Source organism: Microtus oregoni, unplaced genomic scaffold (assembly GCF_018167655.1).
Source record: "Microtus oregoni isolate MIOR12 unplaced genomic scaffold, Mior012 000050F_005, whole genome shotgun sequence".
In the NCBI taxonomy this organism is placed as follows: Eukaryota; Metazoa; Chordata; class Mammalia; order Rodentia; family Cricetidae; genus Microtus; species Microtus oregoni.
This window is the reverse complement of record NW_024543229.1, coordinates 685,988-708,594: the sequence shown is the minus strand read 5'-3', so window position 1 is coordinate 708,594 and position 22,607 is coordinate 685,988.

The window sequence follows — 22,607 nt, the reverse complement described above, 5'->3', positions numbered from 1 at the left end:
GTAATAAGATCTAGAAAGGCATCAAAAACTGCACTAGATAGTTAAAATTTTAGGGAAGATGGTGGAAGGGGAGTTTCAACCATTATCTTTCCAAAGTAAACCAGTTATAACCACCAGCTATGAGTTTTACTATATGTTTTACTTTGTTTTGTTTTTTCTTGTGTGTGTGTAGGCCTTGTAGTCATACAGGTAAGTTATAAGCAGAAGTTAAAGAATATATACCTTAAAGAAAGTAAGAAGTGTATGTTCAATTTATCTATAGAACCCCCACCCTATGTTTCAAGAGAAAGTCTTCAGCCTTTTATTCCTTACTGTTGGAAAGAGAGGACAAACTGAATAGACATCAGGTATGTGGGATTCAGCCTCCAAATCTCATTTCTTTCTTGGTTCATACACAGTACTGAGAAGATTTGCATAGCCAAGTGACCAGGAGATGCTTAAAAATGTGTATTATGTGGGCAAAATAAAGTTATTTATAGCAATTGAAGATAAATTGCTTTCAGATTAAAGTAATTGCTAAAGCTATAAAATGTATATAATCTTCATATTAACCACAAAACAAAATATATAGTAAATACATAAAATGCAAAAAGAAAGGAATGAGAACACATAAAATGTTCAAGCAAAAAAAGGCCACAGCAAGAGTTAGAAAAGGGAACAATGAAAGAGACACAAATCAATGAACAAAATGGCAATCATAAGTCTACCTATCAATAATGACTTTCTAGTTAAGTGAGCTAAATTATCCAATCAAAAGACAGAAAGTGTGAGCCAGCAAGCTAACTCAGCTGGTCAAAGCACTTGTGTAAACCTGATGACCTGAATTCAAAGCCCCTGTAAAAGTTGTCCTCTCTCCTCCAGACCCATGATATGCGTGTCCACATGCACACACCATAAAAAACCACACATAATAATAACAGTAAAACAGAGTTTTAAGATAAGTAATTTTTAAAAGACAGAGAGTGACAGAATGCTTTTGGAAAGGCCAAGAAATGGGTCTGGAGAGTTAAGAGCACTTGTTGCTCTTTCAGACAACACAGGTTCTGTTCATAGCATCCACATGGCAATTCTCAAGTATCTGTGACCCCAGTTCAATGCACTCAGACACTCAGGCATCAGTCGTGTACATGGTGCACATATATGCCAACAAAACATTAATACACTTGAAATAAAAATTAATCAATCTATTTTTATAGACCAAGAACCAGCTATAGACTGCATATGTAAACTCAATTTAACTTTAAGAAAATTTGGGTTGATGATTGGATTAAACACAACTGTAATCCCAACGTTTAGGCAACTGACACGGGAGGAGAACAAACTTGAAGGAGAGTCTGGGATGTAGAGTGAAGCTCTGTGTTACCAGAGTCAATGATGAATGAATGAAAGGAAGAAAAAGAAAGAAAGAAGGGATGAAACAAAAGAAAGAAAAAACAGACTGAAAGTAAGCGAAAAAAAAACAAAGAAGGTACTTTATTATTATGAAAACCAAGGAAACATGGCAACTATACTTAAAGACTAAAGAATGTATTTTAGCTAGGTATTGGTGGCACACACCTTTAATCCCAGCACACCAGAGGCAGAGGCTGGCAGATCTCTGTGAGTTCAAGGTCAGCCTGGTATACAGAGCGAGTTCTAGGACAACCAGTGCTACAAAGAAAACCTGTCTTGAAAAACAAGAAAAATACAATAAAATAAATGCATTTTAACTAAAAATATTTTGGAAAATATCAACATGGTCCTTATATAATAATAAAGCTGTCAACGCAATACTTCATTTATATATATATGAATCAATATCACAAAAATATAAATATATAGTAACAATGCATATAGCAAATATTTACAGATGTGAAAACAAATGAACATTTGTACTTACTTGTGGGAAAGCAATGTTTTCCTCAATGATCAGACGAGAATTCTTACTGTATTTAATACAGTATTAAAGGCTTACATAGAGCAATTACTTAAGAAAGAAAGGAAGGAGACAGAGACAGAGACCCACACGGGAGCACCGGACAGAAATCTCAAGGTCCAAATCAGGAGCAGAAGGAGACGGAGCACGAGCAAGGAACTCAGGACCACGAGGGGTGCACCCACACACTAAGACAATGGGGATGTTCTATTGGGATCTCACCAAGGCCAGCTGGCCTAGGTCTGAAAAAGCATGGGATAAATCCAGACTAGCTGAACATAGCGGACAATGAGGAATACTGAGAACTCAAGAACAATTGCAGTGGGTTTTTGATCCTACTGCACGTACTGGCTTTGTGGGAGCCTAGGCAGTTTGAATGCTCACCTTAGGAGACCTGGATAGAGGTGGGCAGTCCTTGGGCTTCCCACAGGTCAGGGAACCCTGATTGCTCTTCGAGCAGATGAGGGGGGGGGGACTTGATCGGGGGAGGGGGAGGGAAATGGGAAGCGGTTGTGGGGACGAGGCAGAAATTCTTAATAAATAAATAAATTAAAATAAAAAAAAAAAAAAAAAAAAAATGAAAAAAAAAAAAAAAAAAAATTAGATTATTTGGTATTTTGATGTCTAGTTTCTTGAGTTCTTTATATATTTTGGAGATCAACCTTCTGTCAGATGTGGGATGGGTGAATATCTTTTCCCATTCTGTAGGTCGTCGTTTTGGAGGACTGAATTTTAATGAAACTAAATTTTAAATAATAAACTTTACAGGATGTTAAAAAAAAAAAAAAAAAAAAAAAAAAAAAAAAAAAAAAAAAAAAAGAAAGAAAGGAAGGAAAGAAGGAAGAAGGGAAAAGCGAGAGTAAATAGGAAGGTAAGAAAGGAGTAAAGAAGACAGGAAAGAAGAAAGAAGATCATTCTGAATGAATAGGAAAATGAAAAATTGTTTCTGCAGATTCCATGTTATTATTTATATAAAAAACTCTATATACTTTGAAAAAAACTCTTAGAACTAAGAAATAAATACACTAAGCATTTGGTATACAAAACCAACAATCAGTGACATTTCTATATTTTATTAGTTAGCTTTATGTTACTAGAAGGAAATGTCTGAAGTAGTTAACCTATAAATATAAAAGGTTTGCCTTTGCTTATAGTACTGGAGACTGAGTGTCTTCATGGCTTTAGGCTTCTTGTGAGGACATCAAAGAATAGTGATATCACATTGTGAAGCAAAATCCCTCACAACACAGGGCATAAAGTAGATCAGATTCCCATAATTCTCTTTGAGAGTGGTTTCCAATAACATAAGTACCACATACAAAACTCCACCTCTCCAAATAGTGCCACACTTTATCACATGACCATTTGAGGGACCATTACACTAACCATATTATTATGCCCGGAACATCTAATGGCTCATGGTTCATGTCCATTTCACAATGAAAATTGTATTCAGTTCATTCCTGAATCTGCACAATCTTAACTGTTGCAACATCATTTAAAATTCAAAGTGGAAACTCTTAGAATAAAGGCACTTCTGTGAGTTTTAAAAGTGAAGGCCAATCTGGTCTACAAGAGCTAGTACCAGGACAGGCTCCAAAAGCTACAGAGAAACCCTGTCTTGAAAAACCAAAAACCAAAACAAAACAAAAAACAAAAAAACAAAAAAAAAAAACTGAACAGAGAATTCTCAACAGAAGAAGTTCAAATGGCCAAAAGACACTTAAGGTCATGCTCAACCTCCTTAGCAATCAGGGAAATGCAAATCAAAACAACTTTGAGATACCATCTTACACCTGTCAGAATGACTAAAATCAAAAACACAAATGATAGCCTTTGCTGGAGAGGATGTGTAGTAAGGGGAGCACTCATCCATTGCTGGTAGGAATGCAAACTTGTACAACCACTTTGGAAATCAGTGTGGTGGTTTCTCAGGAAATTCAGGATCAACCTACCCTAGGATCCAGCAATACCACTCTTGGGAATATACCCAAGAGATGCCCTATCATACTACAAAAGCATTAGTTCAACTATGTTCATAGCAACATTATTTGTAATAGCCAGAACCTGGAAACAACCTAGATGCCCCTCAATGGAATAATGGATAAAGAAAGTGTGGAATATATACACGTTACAGTACTACTCAGTGATAAAAAACAATGACATCTTGAATTTTGTATTCAAATGGATGGAAATAGAAAACACTATCCTGAGTGAGGTAACCCAGACCCAAAAAGATGAATTTCGTATGTACTCATTGATTAGTGGATTCTAGCCATAAATGAAGGACATTGAACCTATAATTCGGGCTCATAGAGAAGCTAAATAGGAAGGTGAACCCAAAGAAAAACAGTTATCTTCCTGGATATTGGAAGTAGACAAGATTGCCAGGCAAAAATCGGGAACTTGGGGATGGGGTGGGGAGAAGGGGAGAAGGGGAGAGAGAAGGGAGAAGGGAAGGATGGAGAGAGCTTGGGGGAATGGGGTGCTTGGGGTGGAGGAAGGGTGGATATGGGAGCAGGGAAGTATATATCTACATTAAGGGAGCCATTTTAGGGTTGGCAAGAGACTTGACTCTAGAGGGGTTCCCAGGTGTCCAAGGAGATGTCCCCAGCTTGTTACTTGGGCAGCTGAGGAGAGGGTGCCTAAACTGACCCTATCCTATAGCCACACTGATGAATATCACCATAGAACCTTCATCTGGCGATGGATGGAGATAGAGACAGAGACCCACACTGGAGCACTGGACTGAGCTCCCAACGTCCCAATAAGGAGGAGAAGGAGGGAGAACATGAGCAAGGAATTCAGGACCGCGAGGGGTGTGCCCACCCACTGAGATGGTGGGGCTGATCTAATGGGAGCTCACCAAGGCCAGCTGGACTGTGACTGATGGAGCATGTGATCAAACCGGACTCTGTGATTGTGACTGACAACGAGGGCTGACTGAGAAGCCAAGGACAACGGCACTGGGTTTTGATCCTGCAGCATGTACTGGCTTTGTGGGAGCCTAGTCTGTTTGGATGCTCACCTTCCTAGACCTGGATGGAGGGGGGGAAGGACCTTGGATTTCCCACAGGGCAGGGAACCCTGACTGCTCTTGGGACTGGAGAGGGAGGGGAAGGGGGAGTGGGGGGAGGGAAATGGGAGGAGGGGAGGAGGTGGAAATTTTTAATAAAAATAAAAAAAATAAAAACCATAAAATTATTTTCATTGTTAAAAAAAGTGAAAAGTAAGAGTAGATGTTTGTGTTCTAAAAGGAGAGAGGATTGGCCCAATATATGACAAATACTTAGCCAAGCAAATGTAAATTCCCAAAGACCTGTGCCTGACATCAAGAGGACACAGTGGTAGGTATGGTACTTCAAGGGCTTGTATAAACACACCTTTATATACTGACAGGTTTTAGCCACCATATCCATTCTTGGTCTTGCTCTGCACACTGCCTGTACCTTTTCCAATTGGTGTGTTCTTCTGACTGACTCCTCTCCCTTCCTTAGTTTCTCTTGTATCTTTGAGTTTACTCCCACAGTTCTATTACATACTAACTGTTGGGGGCTTTGCCAAGGGATTTTCACCCTGCGGCATATGGCCTGACCACACAAAGTTTCCTTTGCAGTATTGATGCAAGCTGCCATGACCTTGCCCCCCGCAAAAAGAATTAAAAAGCCTATTGTAATTCTGCATGTTTGAAAGATCACCACTACATAGATTATATCAAGTACAAACTGTACTTGGACCTCTTGGACCTCTTTAATCTTCTACTAGAGCATCCTTTGAATGTCTTGGTCACTAAATATGAGAAAATGATGCTATGAAAAACTCCGATACAGTTCTTGTTGTAGAGAGCATCATGAAGCTCTTTTCTGAAATAGTTCTGTCCTGGAATGTTTCAAATCAATGTGCATTTCTGTACCTTTGAAACTGTGGTAATGATGTGAGATGATAGAATTATAATTATCTTTATTGGATAATTACTTTCATGTATGTGTGTGTGTATGTATGTATAGAACTATACTGTAGCATGAATTTTAATTGATCTTAATAATAAAAACCCAGAGGCAGATATAGGAGTTAATGCTGAAGATCAGAGAAGCAGAACAGCCAGCCACTAGCTCCTACCTTTACCTCAGACCAAAGTGGTGGTCCTCTCTCCACGAATCCTCAGACTGAATGCTCTCTCTACAAAACCTCAGCCTGAATGTTCTCTACAAATCCTCAGACTGCATTCTCAGATGGAATCCTCAGACTGCCTTCAGAATGAATCCTCAGGCTGTATCCAAGCTCCCATCACCTCCTGCTTTATACTCATCTCTCCACCCATCCATATCCCTCCTGTCTCCACCTCCCTAGTGCTGGGATTAAAGAAGTGTGATCCCAAGTGCTAGAATCACCTTTATGTAAGTTCTCTTTCTCTTTTAGACAGATTCAATCTTGTGTAGCCCAGGGTGGCCTTGAACTCCGTCTACCTCTGTCTCCTGAGTACTGGGATTAAAGGTGTGTGCCACCACTGCCTGGCTTCTATATCTAACTACTGGCTTAGCTCTGCACTCTGGTGTTCAGGCAAGCTTTATTTGTTAGATTACAAAAAAAATCACTACATCATACTGTGAACCTTAACTGTAAACACGTTTTAAAATATTTCAAATATATATCAATACAACTGGAAAATGTATTGTTAAGAGTTTATCCTGAATATACTATAAAGGTGTGGGTGTATGCATTTAATTTTTGTGATTATAATTACAATATTTCTCCCCTCCCTTTTCTCCCTCCAAACCCAAATGCCCATTTTTTCTGTCTTTAAGAAGATAAGATCACTGCTATGGGCTTCAGTGAATACATTTGATGATAATGTGGAAGTTGAATCAAAGAAGAGATGGGGAGGTCAATCAGGTTGTCACAGTATATTTTGCTCAAACAGTCCACCTTGTTAAATCATCTCTCTTTCTCTGTCTCTTCATATTCTTCCTTTTCTGTCTCCTCTCTTCTTCCCTCTCTCCTCTCTCCTCTTCCTATTCCTCTAATCCCTTCTCTTTTCATTTTTTAACCTCTGGCTCCTGGTTTAATAATATCCTTACGCATTTGGAACTACTATTTAATAGGCATGTCTCAGTTGGTCTTGGTAAAGAGAAAGCTTCCTTTCTATGTTGTTTCCAGTCACCTAGATTCCTTCCAAGCACCACTGAGTGAGTGGCCTCTTGGAACTGCCTGAGTCTTAGGCTCAACCACCTCTTTGCCTGACATGAACTTCGTGTCTCATTCTCATACCTTTCTTAGCTGGTCTATTTTCCAAACATTTACACAAACAGCTTATCTGCAACGTCAGTTCCACCGCTCCAGCACGTGGAAGGCCCTGAAACCACAGTGACATCTTAAGAGTAAGCAATCATTACAGGTGTCTAAGAACTGAAACGGCATTCGCAGACTCAGCCCAATTAGCTCAGGATAAGGAAAATTTTCTTCCCTAGGGCAGCCTGTGTTTTATTTCCTAGAATGTCACAGATAATGGCTTCCTCCGAGATTATTCTTTCATGATAAACTTACAAAAATCTGCAGAGAATAAGTAGATTTTCTTAGATGACTCTGCTAATTAGTAAAACCTGGGATGAGGTACAATTTCTAAAGCCCCAGGTCTGCCTTCTTTTCATTATATTAGGCTCTCAGGAGAGCATTGTTCTGATGCCTGTTGCTACATACTAAGGAAAACCTTGCTCTCATGGGGTTATTTTTCAGGAAATTGAAGATGTGCAGATAAGAAAGATTTAGAGACCTGTTAGAGTGATTAATCAACTACTGAGAATTGCAAAAGAAATCAGAGGCCGCATGTGGGAATCACAGAGTGGCCAAGAACAGAGCAGCAACATTTAAAAAAATCTGTTGTGTTTATACAATTCATTTTAAACTTAAGTTTATTTACTTCGATTGAACAGTCTCATGCACATCTTTAAAAACATTTTTATATTTTGAAGTTAAAATATAAGTACATCATTTTCCCTCTTCCCTTTCTTCCTTCCAATGTTTTCCATGCACACCCTTGCTCTTTTTATTATTTATTTATTTATTTATTTATTTATTTATTTATTTATTTATTTATTTATTAAAGATTTCTGCCTCCTCCCCACCACCGCCCCCCATTTCCCTCCCCCTCCTCATCAGCCCGAAGAGCAATCAGGGTTCCCTGACCTATGGGAAGTCCAAGGACCACCCACCTCCTTCCAGGTCTAGTTAGGTGAGCATCCAAACTGCCTAGGCTCCCACAAAGCCAGAATGTGCAGTAGGATCAAAACCCAGTGCCATTGTTCTTGAGTTCTCAGTAGTCCTCATTGTCCACTATGTTCAGTGAGTCTGGTTTTATCCCATGCTTTTTCAGACCCAGGCCAGCTGGCCTTGGTGAGTTCCCGATAGAACATCCCCATTGTTTTAGTGTGTGGGTACACCACTCGCCGTCCTGAGTTCCTTGCTCGTGCTCTCTCTCCTTCTGCTCTTGATTTGGACCTTGAGATTTCAGTCCAGTGCTCCATTGTGGGTCTCTGTCTCTGTCTCCTTTCATCGCCTAATGAAGGTTAATATCCAGGAGGATGACTATATGTTTTTCTTTGGATGCTCAACTATGTTCATACCAGCATTGTTTGTAATAGCCAGAACCTGGAAACAACCTAGATGGCCTTCAATGGAAGAATGGATGAAGAAAGTGTGAAATATATACACATTAGTGTACTACTCAGCAGTAAAAAACAATTTCTTGAACTTTGCATGCAAATGGACGGAAATAGAAAACACTATCCTGAGTGAGGTAAGCCAAACCCCAAAAGAGGAACATGGGATGTGCTCACTCATAATTGGTTTCTAGCCATAAATAAAGGACATTGAGCACACCCTTGCTCTTGCTCAAATTCATGGTCTTTTCCTTAATCATTCACACACACACACACACACACCCTCCTTGGTCTGTATAATGTCACTTATATGTACATGATCTCAGAGCTGACCTGTAGGGATAAGTCCCGCCCCTTAAGGGGCGTGTTCGCCTCGGGCTAATGTCTGCCTATAAATTTGGCGAGCAAGCTCCGAGCTTCTTGCTTCTGCTTTCCTGGTCTCTGCAGGAACGGTGGTTCTGTAAGTCTATTTCTACATTAAAGCTATATATATATATATTTACACTCTGTCTGCATTCGTTTACGCCGCTACATTTTGGCGCCCAACGTGGGGCACGAACCCACGACCCTGAGATTAAGAGTCTCATGCTCTACCGACTGAGCTAGGCGGGCAGGCGGCCGGGGTGTTGGGGACGCAGCCCCGCCGCCGCCCTTATTACTTCACTGACCACTTGGTATTGGATAACCAACTGGGGAACCTTTTACCTGGGGAAGACTATTTCTCCTGCTCTCAGATTGCTTAGTTGCCTGTAGTTCTTTTTCTAAGGTTGAGACCTAGTGAGCTTTACCCCCTTCTTTGTTAGCATGTCAATTGATGCTGTCCTTGTTCTTGTCTAAACTTAAATTTTAATTAATAGAAACATAAAATGTATTTACTGATAGGCATAGAATAATGTTTCAATACATACATACATGATACAATGTTTAAATATAGTTCAATACATTATCTCTAATATTATTTCTTTATGATGAAAACTGTCAAAGTCCTAGTTTCTTAAATTCACAGCATATTATTATAATTTAAATTCTTTAATATGCAATATTGCACCTCACCTTCATGCTCCTGTCTAACTATAACAATGATGAATATTTTCCAGAATTATATTCTCCATAGCCTCTAATTATACCTTTTTCTTTTGTTTTTTTCTTCCCATCTCTTTTTGTTTCATTTGTTTTGCTTCCTGCTCCCCTCCCTCCTCCTTTCCTGCAGATGAAAGCAGTACTGCATTTTAAACTTCAGTGGCTTTATGCTCATTCCTTTATGTTGAAACACTGTACTTGGTTTTAGCACTTTGATTTTACATCCCAAGCTCTTGCTGAATTAACATTCCTTTTGAAAGATTTATTTTTAGCTTCTTGGGAAATTCTATGCAGATAAATCATATTATCCCCCAAAAGGGAAGTATTTATTTCTTCTGGTATATAAACTTTTATTTTCTTGTTCTTTTGCATTGCACAGAACTCCCTTTACTGCTTGCAAAGCAGTCATTTTTCATCATTTACTGTAATGCTAGCTTCAGGTACCTTTCAAATGCTCTTCCTGCTGAGGAAATTTCTTTCTACTCCTATGTTTTTCCTAAGAGAAATTATTATGAATGAATGTTGAATTTAATCCAATTGCTTTCCTGAATAGACTGATATTAATATGTACTTTTTTTGTAGACTGTTAATACGCTGAATAGCACAGATTTTCAGATGTGAACCAGACTTGTGTCTCTAGAGTAAATGCTACTTAGTTATGGTGTATACTTCCCATTACATACAGCTGAGTTCCATTCTTAGTATTTTTTAAGGATTATTTTGCACCAATGTCTATGAGTCGTGAGCTCTATAACTTCTGCTTTTATACTATCTTTGATTTGAGTAACGGGGTAATAGTAGTTTCAGAATTCTCACCCCTATTTTCCCTCCAAGAGATTGTGAAGAGGTTAAATTAATTCTTCTTTAAATTCTAGGCTGAATTATCTGGTGACAACTACTGTGATCTGGAACTAAAACCAGGAAACCAGTGCAAGACATAAACTACATCTTTTTAAGTTTTTAGTCAGTGGGGTCCCATTGGTCCACTCCTAAACATCGTGGGCTATTGCTACTGCTTTCAGTTACTCTCAAGAAATTTATAGAAAGACCTTGTTGTTAATAATGCCACACACTTGGGGCTGGAGAGATGGCTCAGAGGTTAAGAGCATTGCCTGCTCTTCCAAAGGTCCTGAGTTCAATTCCCAGCAACCACATGGTGGCTCACAACCATCTGTAATGGGATCTTGTGCCCTCTTCTGGCCTGCAGGCATATACACAGACAGAATATTGTATACATAATGAATAAATAAATATTTAAAAAAAATAATGCCACACACTTGAGTCATGGGACATGGAAAAATCAAGATGGTACTGATCTGGAAGCTTCATTGCTATTGTCTAACTTTGGTAGCTCTAGAAGGTTCTTTGCATGCTATCAGGGTAGAATAGTAATCAACAGCCTTACTGAGCTATAAACCCTTTGAACTTTAGTAATATTATGTGTACTGGGGCAACATTGTCATAAATTTTATGGGTGTAACAAACCACATTCTACTAAGTTTTAAAGTCTACTCCATAAAACTGAATATACACCTGGTATTATTAACTGGGAAAAAACCTGTGTTTGTCTAAGCCGTAAATTCTAGAGGAGAACCTAATAACGCTATTATTTGATTAAATGGACATAGTATTTTTCTTCCCCATAAGTTCTTGTCTTTAGACCCATATGTTGGTACATCTCACAGCCCTCATCAGAGGAGCTTTTTTTTTTTCAATAGCTGGAAATTAATGCAGAGATCCACCATGGTCAACATTCAGATAACAAGTTCAAATGAGCCACCTTTTTTCTCACCCTCTCTACTTAGAGCTCAGGGATCATTGCAGAAGAGGGGGTGGGAGACTACAAAAGCTAGAGGTAGCAGATGTCTGCAGCAAAGAAATATTTGACAGACATAACAATGTTGCTGCACACATGAACTCATGAAAGTTGCCACTGCATATACAAGATCTGCACAAGAACAAGCCAAAATTCCAGCATGGACAGGGAGAGTGTTTTCAAGTCCCATGCCTAGTTTAGAAGCTATAGACAAGTTATGGCATCTGGGAGGGGGACAGTCAGTTTTTTTCAGGGATGTGGCCTTTGAAAGGGTACTTATATTCCAGGAGATGATTGCATACCTATGAACATATGGGTATCACTAAGTGAGGGTTTTTTAAGTTCATGGGAAGTTGGGAGAGGTGGTGAAAGCGTTAGGGGGAGAATTGGAGGGAAAAAACAGGGGAGTGGTAACTTTAATCAAAATACAATAAGTGGATATATGAAATTCATAGATAAGAATTTTTTTTTGAATCTTTAAAACTACCTGCCATTTATTGAACACTTGTTGCATGGCAGGTATGGGCCAGTTGTTAAAAATACCTTTTAGACCAGACATAATAATGCACAGATATAAGATATACATTTTAAAAATGTACAGTTCAGTGGTTTGAGCATATTTACAGAAATGATATGACCAATACCATTGTCTAATTCTACAACATTTCCACCACCTTCCAGAGAGATGCCATGCTCACCAGCTATCACTAGATAAAGGTATTTTATTTTTATTTCTTTCTTTCTTTTTTTTTTTTTTTGGATGCTCACCTTACTAGACCTGGAAGGAGGTGGGAGGTTCTTGGACTTCCCACAGGGCAGGGAACCCTCACTGCTCTTTGGACTGGAGAGGGAGGGGGAGTTGGTTGGGGGAGGGGGAGGGAAATGGGAGGCGGTGGCAGGGAGGAGGCAGAAATCTTTAATAAATAAATAAATTAATAATAAAAAAGGAAAGAAAGAAAAAAAGAATTTTTTTAAGATCATATGAAATATTAGGTCATTGAAATCTCTCTTCCTCATTGAGTCATGGTAGTTTCATTTGCATCCTTATTTGTATCATTTCCTCTGCTTGCTTCAAGCAACACAAACACAAAGCAAGCCTAATCTCCTGTGTGGATGGATAACTCTAATTATACTTTTTATATGAAAAATACATATAATAAATAGTAGAACTTCATATGGCTTTAAAAATGGACTTAGAATTAGTTATTCCTCCCCTAACCTTTTCCATTTTTTTTTCTTCAGTGTTTCAAAGTTTTCACTGTATAGGTCTTTCACTTCCTTGGTTAGGTTTATTTTAAGGGATTTCTTTGGGTTACTATGAATGGGATTATTTCCCTAACTTCCGTTTCTGTATGTTTTTTAGCAGTGTATAGGAAGGCTACTGATTTTTGTATGTTAATTTATCCTGTTACTTTGATGAATTAATTTATCAGTTTTAAGATTTTTCTGGTGGAAATATAAAGGTGTTTAATATATAGAATCACATTGTCTGTAAATAAAGATACTTTGACTTCTGTCTTTCATACTTGTATCCCTTTTATTTTCTTCTCTTGTTTTACTGTTCTAGCAAAGACTTCAAACACTATACTGAACATGAGATGGGGGAATGAACATCCTTTCCTCATTCCTGATTTTAGTGGAAATACTTCAAAGTTTTCTTCATTTAGTATCATCATCTCAATATATTTTAAATTTTTATTTCTATTTTCTCTTTGATGCATGGGTATAGAAGTATGTTGTTTAGTTTTTAAAAGCTTAAAAATGCATTTATTTTCTAATTAGAGCTGTGACCAAAGAGCACAATCAATATGACTTTATTGCTTTCAGATTTGTTGAGGTTTACTTTATGGTCATGAGTATAATCTAGTTTTGTTGGTCTCTCATAGTATCTTGAATGTAATATGCACTTATAATCTATATTCTGTTACTTTATATAGTCTATCTATCTATCTATCTATCTATCATCTATCTATCTATCTATCATGAAGACTTTCTTAATTGATTGTGTGGTTGAATTTTTCAATAACTTTACTGATTTTTCAGTATTAATTCTCCCAATTATTGTTGAGAAGAGTGCTGTAATCTCTATCCATAGTTGTGGATTTGGCTATTTTAGCTGTGTCATTTTTTATTCAGCATTCTGTAACACTATTTTTTAATTCACATACATTTACTAAGTCTATGTTTTTCTGGTTGATTATACTTTTGTTATTATGTAATTTCTCTCTGTCCTTTGTAAATATATGTGTCTGATGTTAGAATATATTTGTATGTAGTCTAAGATTATATTTTTCCTTCAAGACTCCCACTCTTATTAAAAGTATATTATAATATAATTAGATTGTTTACAACTAATGTAATTTTGGTACAGTACGGTTGATTTCTGCTTGATTCTTTGTTATTTGCTCTGCTTTCCCTCGCTGTATTCTCTTTTTTCTACCTTAGTATAGGTTGCTTCAGTACACATTTAAAGTCACACCAGAAAATATACATTTTACTTCAAAAATTGAGAAAAAGAGCACAAAATGTGTGGAAAGCATCTTGTATTCACCACAGGTTTTTTCTTTTCTTTCTGAAGTTTAATTATTCATTCTTTTATTGTTTTTCTGCTATTTAGATAAATCTTTGGAGAAGAATGTTTTTCTTTGTTTGAGACTGACTTAATTTCCAGCACAGTTCTGAAGGCTATTTTGACTGGGTGTAGTAATATGAGTTAACAGTTTTATCAGTACTGGAAAAACTCCAGTGGTGCTAGTTTCTAGTCTCTACATTTTATGTGTGGAAAATTTGGTGCCATTAAAATTGTCTGTGCATAAGGTGCCATGTCTCATTATAGCAATATAGTTTCTTTGTGATTAAGTTTTCAAAAACTTAGTTATGTGGGGTATGAATCTTTGAGTTTTCTCATTTGGGCTGGCTTAAATTCTTGAACACTTGATTATTTATTTGAACATTCCTGTTTCTTCACCAGATAAATATTTGCTTTGGTTCCAATTTATAATTATATATACTGTATTTTATTTAAACATTAATCCATTTATGACTATATAGATTGATTCCCTAAATTCTCCATTGTGGATAGAGCAGCAGAAATATACTCATGCATGTGTCTCTTTGACATACAGATACATTCTGCCCTGGATATTTTATGAATAACTAAAAGAAAAGTCTTCAGATACATAGCAATGAAAAGAAAATTGAAATATTAAATATGCTGGTTTGGTTAGTATCTACTGTATACCAAATTTTAAATGTTACCTTATGCCATATAAATTTAGAGAATTAAAAATAATCATTAACTTTGTTTTTGTTTGTTTGTTTGGTTGGTTGGTTTTTCATGACAGGGTTTCTCGGTGTAACAGTCCTGGCTATCCTGGAACTCCCTTTGTAGACCTGGCTGGCCCCAAACTCACAGAGATCCACCTGCCTCTGTCTCCCAAATGCTGGGATTAAAAGTGTGCTCTGCCACTGCCTGGCTCATTTAGTGTTTTGTTTTATTTTATTTTATTTATTTATTAGTAAGTAACAACAGTTGTCCAGTTGAAGTTGAAGAGAGGGAGGGAGAAGGGATTTCATGAGCAAGGGTGGTCAAGATCATGAAAGGAAACCCCACAGAGGTTTGTAAATTCCCCTCTATATACTGACAGGTTTTAGTCACATGATCTTGAGGGAGTTCATGGACTAAACCAACAGTTGGGGAGCCAGCATGGATCTAAACCAGGCTCTCTATATGTGGAAGACAGTTTTGTAGCCTGGTCTGTTTGTGGGACCCCTGGCAGTGGCACCGGGATCTATCCCTAGTGCATGAACTGGCTTTTTAAATCCCTATGGTGGGATGCCTTGCTTGGTGTTCATATGGGCATGGGAGAGTAGGGAGGAGAGACTGGATCTTTTTTTTTTTTCTTTTTTTATTGAGAAAAGGAGAAAAAAAAAACAAGTTTCCACCTCCTCCCAGCCTCCCATTTCCCTCCCCCTCCTCCCCCCCTACGCCCCCTCCTCCCACCCTTCTCCCCCTCCCCCCACTCCTTTCCCCCTCCCTCTCCAGTCCAAAGAGCAGTCAGAGTTTTCTGCCCTGTGGTAAGACCTAGGACCTCCCCCCTCCGTCCATATCTAGGAAGGTGAACATCCAAACTGGCTGGGCTCCCACTGTGACTGAGAGACTGGATCTTGCGTCAACTGAATGTGCCAGGCTTTGTTGACTCCCCATGGGAGGCCTTACCCTTTCTGGTGAGTGGATGGGGGTGGGTTAGGGGTAGATGGGCAGGACTGAGAGAAGGGGAAGGAGGAGGAATTGTGGTTGGCACGTAAAATGAATAAATAAATATAAAAAAATAAAGTAAGAGACTATGTATTGGAATTTTTATTTTTATTTTTTTAAAAAGAAAACAGTCTTTTTTATTTTACATACGAATCCCAGTTCCCACTCCCTCCCCTCTTCCCATATCCTCCACCTCCTCCCCATCCCATTTTCCCCATCCACTCCTCAGAGAGGGTAAGGTACTATGCTTTGGGGAAGGTCCAAGGCCCTTCCTACTATATCTAGGCTGAGCAAAGTATCCATCCAAAGGGAATGGGTTTCCAAAAAGCCAGTACAAGCAGTAGAGTTAAATCTTGGTTCCACTGCCAGTGACCCCACAGTCTGCCCCAGCCATACAGCAGTCACCCACATTCAGAGGATTTAGTTTGGTCCTATGCTGGTTCCTTCCCTATTCATCCTGAGTGGGTGAGCTCAGTCCAGTGCTCCACTGCAGATCTCTGCCTGTTTCCATCAGTTGCTGGGTGAAGGTTCGATGGTGATATTTAAAATAGTCATCAGTCTGACTACAAGGCAAGGCCAGTTCAGGCACCCTCTCCTCTATTGCTTAGGGTCTTAACTGGGGTCATCCTTGTGGATTCTTGGGAATTTCTCTAGTGCCAGGTTTCTTGCTAACTCCATAATGGCTTCCTCAATCAAAATATTTCTTTCCTTGCTCTCATCTCTGTCCTTCCTCCATTTTGACTATCCCATTCCCTCAAGTTCTCTTCACCCCTCCCCTTTTCCCCTCCTCCTCTTTCCCTTTTACCCTTTCTTCTCCCCCACCCCCATGCTCCCAATTTTGTCAGGCGATCTTGTCTATTTCCCATTCCAGGTGGATCTATGTATGTTTGTCTTAGGGTTCACCTTATTACTTAGATTTTCCAGGGTCATGGACTTTAGGCTTGTTATCCTTTGCTTTACAGCTAGTATCCACATATGAGTGAGTACATACTATGTTCATGTTTTTGGGTCTGGGTTACATCACTCAATATGTTTTTTTTTTTTTTAAATTCCATCCATTTGCACGAAAATTTCAAGATGTCATTGTTTTTTTCACTGCTGGGCAGTACTCCATTGTGCAAATGCACCACATTTTCATTATCCATTCTTCTGTTAAAGGGCATCTAGGTTCTTTTCAGCTTCTGGCTATTACAAGTAATGCTGCTATGAACATAGTTGAACAAATGTCCTTGTAGTATGATTGAGCATCCTTTGGGTATATGCCCAAGAGTGGTTGTATTGCTGGGTTCTGACGTAGGTTGATTCCCAGTTTTCTGAGAAACTGCCATACCGACTTCCAGAGTGGTTGTACAAGTTTGCATTCCCACCAGCAATGGAGGAGTGTTCCTCTTATGTATTGGAACAATCTTAAGGGGCTTCTTTAAAACATTTGTCAGAAAATTTTACTATCACTGTTATCCTGGAGTTATATATTGACTTTCTTTTTACTGAATTTGAGATCTTCTTAGTTGTAGGCACAATAATAGTATTTACTAAACCGTGGACAAGTGATGTGTGCTATATTAGACTCTGCTATCTATCTTGGTTGCTTCTCACATTGGGAAAGACAGGCACTTCCCTTATTGCTGCCAGGTGAGAGTGGAAGTCCAAATCTATCATTCATCTTCCTTTGACATTGACGCTGCATACATTCCTTATTGTTCTTGCAGAAGGTGGGAATTCTAGTGCCTTTACTAGTTTACACAGATACTTCCCAGTTTAGAAGGGTAAGGAAGATTTGCTACGTCTTTCCACATGCCATTCTGTCTGCTGGGGGTAGTCCAGTGAAAATGTGAACAGACAGTGCAGCTGTCTCTTTGCTATATGGACACCGTCTGCCTTGGTAAGGGCGGACTTCGTATTGCTGATCAGTGAGGAAAGTTCTTGTATTTTGCTATGTTTCCTGATAAACCACTGCAGCAAGGAGGAGGAAGGGTACCTCATTACTGCTGGGTTTCACTGGTATGTGGAGATTAAGGAAGGTGTCTTTATTTCCTGCTTGCAGTGATAAAAATCCCAGCTCCCTACTTGGGCTTCTCTCACAATAGCCTGTTCCTATTTAGCTGCCTGGTCATAACCCCGAGAGTGTTGTAGGCAGTCTACATGTCCTTTACTGGCATGTGTGGGATGGGGGTCACAGATTCTTTTAGTGGTACTTGGCTAGAGTAGAATAGTTACTATCTAAAAGTTTTCTGGCTCACTAAGCTGTCCCATTTCCTTGTCCTTTGGCTAGGGAGTATAGGCATTTATTGGGAACTTTTTGTTTCCACTCGTTGGTATTTCTTAGCTAAAGACTTCTTCAGTCTCATTTCTGGGATATATAAGGCAAACAGAAAATAAAGGGAACTCACCATTATGTTATTCCTTGGGTTCCCAGGTCACTATTTGTCCTGATTTCTGTCTTCTACTTGTTTTATATATAATGTTTAGTGTTTTATCTACAATTGGGTTGAATTAGAAAGGGAAAATGAGTCTATTCCATTTTTACAGGATCAGAATAATCAACTGTCTTTTGAAGGAGAAGTGTGTGTGTGTGTGTGTGTGTGTGTGTGTGTGTGTGTGTGTTGACTCATGTACCTTTTCTCCCTTTGATCAATTTTCTTACACCTGACTATTTCATGTAGTGCCTTATTCACTTATGCTAAGAAGGCCCATTGCATTGGTCTAAGTCTGTACTCCAGAGTGTTTAGGGGCAAAAACTCCAGAGAACCTTATCTTGGGATTGAGTCCCTGTTCTATTGCTCTGAAATCTTTTGAAAAGTTCCTTAACTTTTCTTGCCTCCCTTAACTTTTGCTTCATTCCTGGAATAGGTATAATGAATGCACTGATCTCAGAAGATAGGAATAAGAATTAAATTAGCTAATATGTATAAAATGCTCTCATAGCTATATTCAAATTATTATTTGCCAAATAAATTAAAGTTGTGTGCTCGTACTTTGCACAATTAAGAAGGATATCTTATTTATGTCTGAATCATTCCCATCTCTCCAGCTGTAACACTACTCTTCTCCAGTTCCCTATAAACCAGTTACTCTCAATTTTACTCACTTCCACAAGTTCATAATGGTGTCCTTCAGCTCCCAGCCTCCACACTTTATCATCCTCATCCTTGACATGTGTATAGGTACCTTTTCAAAAGCACATCAGTACTTTGTTTTCCTGTAAAGCACTGTTGAGTCACAGTTCTCAGCTTCAAAAACAGCAGCAAGAGATCTCTGATCACTTTTGGTGGCGTCTTGCGTCTTGGTTTATTTATTTATTTTTTTTTGGAGTGTAATAATCCAGTGAGACTAAGTTTAAGATACAGGTACTTTGAGAAATGATTTTGGTGAGTCTTCAGAATTCAAATATGTATAGGGTTTGTGAGAACATAATAGGCTAGCCTGAAAAGTAAAAAAAAAAAAAGAAGAAGAAATCCGTATTAAATCTGCTCTATAATTTCACTAAAAAAATAAACAAAAGACCCCGGATTTCCAAAGGGATGCTGAACAAATTGAGGAATGCTTGAAGTATTGCAACACTAATTTCAAAGTATACTATATACCTGTAGTAACAAAAGCAGCATGACACCAAAAAGACATGTAGATCAATGAATGGAATTGCATATAGGACACAGAAACAAATTTATTCAGTTACGGCCACCAGAGTCTTGACAAAGGTGTCAATGAAAATTCATTGGTGAAAAGACAACATCTTTCATAAACAGTTCTGAGGAAATTGGACATTCAACATGATTCTTCAAAGAACTTGAAAGAACAATTTTCATCTTCATATGAAAACACAAAAAGCTTGGGATTGTGAAAATGCTGCTGAATGATAAAAGTACTGCTGAAGGCATCACCATACCCACTCTCAAATTAGAGTACAGAACTATAGTAGTAAAAACAACATGGTATTGGCACACCTACCCCCCCAAAATCAGACATGTTGATCAATGGGATCAAGTTGAAGTCCCAGCACAGGTCCACACACCTAAAGACACCTGATTTTTGACAAAGTAGCCAAAAATATCTAATGGAAAAGAAACAGCATCTTCAACAAATGGTGCTGATCAAATTGGATTGCTGCATGTAGAGGACTCTAAACAGATTCATACCTATCACCCTGTACAAAACAAAACTACAAATGGATCAAAGACCTCATCATAGAACCAGATACACTGAATCTGATAGAAGAAAAAGTGGGTAATAGTCTTGAACTCACTGATACAGGAAAAGACTTTCTGAACAGATTAGCAGCAGCACAGGCACTAAGATCAACAATTTATTGGGACCTCATGTAAATTAAAAGTTTCTGTATAGCAAAGGACATCATCATTCAGACACAGCAGCAGGTTAAAGTATAGGGGAATTTTACCAACTACACATCCAATAGAAGTCTAATATAAAAATATATAAAGCACTCGAAAAATTGGACATCAAGAAAACAAATAACATGATTAAAAATGGAATACAGATCTAAACAGAGAATCCTCCAGAGAGAAAATTCAAATGGCTGAGAAACACTTAAAGAAAAGTTCAACACCTTTAGTCTTCAGGGAGATTTAAACCAAACCAAAACTACTTTGAGATTGCATCTTCTACCAATCAGAATAGCCAAGATTAATAAAACAGATGATAGCTCATGCTGGCAAGGATGTAAAGTAAGGGGGAACACTCATCCATTCCTAGTAGAAATGCAAACTTGTATATCCATTATTGAAATCAGCATGGCAGTTCCTCAGAAATATGGGAATAGATTTACTTCAAGATCCAGTTATATTATTGTTGGGCATATAACCAAAAAAAAAAAATACCTCATCCTATGACAGAAACCCTTGCTCAACCGTGGTCATTGCAGGTCTATTCATCATAGTCAGAAATTGGAAACAACCTAGATGTTTGTCAATGAATGATTCAATAAAGAAAATGTGGTACATTTACACAATTGAATATTACTTAGTCATTAAAAATGAAATTATGAAATTTGCTGGTCAGTGTATAGAACTAGAAACAATCATCCTGAGTGAGGTTAACTTAGGCCCAGAAATGCAAATATGGTATGTATTTGCTTATATGTGGGTTTTATCTGCTAAGTTATTGACAACCTACAATTGGTACAACCACAGAGGTTAGGTAGAGAGTAAGAGACCAGGGGGAGAGATAGATTTCCCTAGGAAGGATAAATAGAATAAATAGTTATGGATTGGTGGGGGGTTCTGGAATGGGATGATCAAATGAAGGGGGAAGAAGGGGTGGAGGAAGGGAATACAGGAGGGATGGCTAAAACTGAGGGTCACTGGAAAAATAAAATGGAGACCTAATATAGTAGAAGCTTTCTATAATATATGCATAGATGAAGTGATCTAAAATGAAACTGCCAAATAAGAGGGGAGACAGAGGCCCATTTGGACATCTCTTGTCACACCACATGAAGCTTCCAGTACCAGGATTGGGTTACATATAATTGACTTGGCCTAAGTGGTCCCATGGGAATTCTCAAACAACCCAGGCTTTTGCTGAAGTTTATTGGTGGCTATCCACAAACTGAAACAGAAGCCCCTACTGCTAAAGATAAAAACCTATACAACTCACCGGACATGGAGAAGTTGAGATGGTGCCTACCTAGTGCATTCACCCCTACAGATTAGTATTCATGATACTGGAAGATACTATGCATGCTACCAATGAAAAAAGGTAAATACTAACCCATCTACATACTTTTTGATTCACAAAGAGTGGCCAGATTGTAAAATAAACTGGTGTAATAGTGGCAAAAATCTTGTGGGAGTAACCAACCAGTATGTGATTTGAGTTAAGTCCTATTTTCTGTGATAGAAGCCATGTCCAATACTACTCAGTTGACCAAGAACATCAGAGTAGATAGGCCAGGGACCTAAGGGAAAGCAAACACTACTTCTCTGTTAAATGATTCTAGCAATAAAACTATTCCTAACAACATTCTGCTGTACTTATAAATCTGCCTTGCTCAGCCATTATCAGAGAAGCTTCTTCCTACAGCAGACTGAACCAAATACAGAGACCCACAGGCAGACATTACACAGAGAGTGGGAGAGCTTAGAACACTCAACCCTAAAAGGGACGTCTCTATCAAGTCCCTCCTTCAGGGTTCAGAGAATTTGTTTAGAATAGGGGGCAGAAAGAGTGTATAGTCAGACACGATGGAGGACACCAAAGAAATAAGGCATTCTCAACACTACAGGGCTGGCTCGCACATGAACTCACAGAGACTGAGACAGGATGCACAGGGCCTGCATGGGTCTTCACCAGATGGGGTCCTAGAGCTGAGAGTGGAAATGGACCCATGCCTCCATCCCTAACCCAGAAGCTATCACGAATTGGTAGCCACTTGCAAATGAAAAATTGATTTTCTTCAAGGGAGTCTTATTAGAGAAACAAACCACTCTTATGGGTAGGCTCCAAGCCCAGCAGTAGATGGCTAACATTGAATGAAAGCAGCAGCATCATTGGAGGGTCTTTGTCTCATGTCGAGTCAAGACACTTTTTTAACCTTACAGTTCCTTTGCTTATTATATAGTATGGCTTCTTCTGGTTGGGGTTTTTATGGGATTTCTGTGTGTGAGAATACGTCTCTCTCTCTCTCTCTCTCTCTCTCTCTCTCTCTCTCTCTCTCTCTCTCTCTCTCTCTCTCTCTCTCTCTCTCTCTGTACGTATATGCATTTCTTGTGCTTTTTTTGGATCTTTTTCTTGTTTGGTTGTTCGGCCATATTCTAATTGGCTTGTTTTTTCAATTTATCTTATTGTATGTATTTTACTTAATTATTATTCCTAAGAAGCCCTTTGGTTTTCTAAAGAGAGACAGAAAGGGTGTAAGTCTGGATT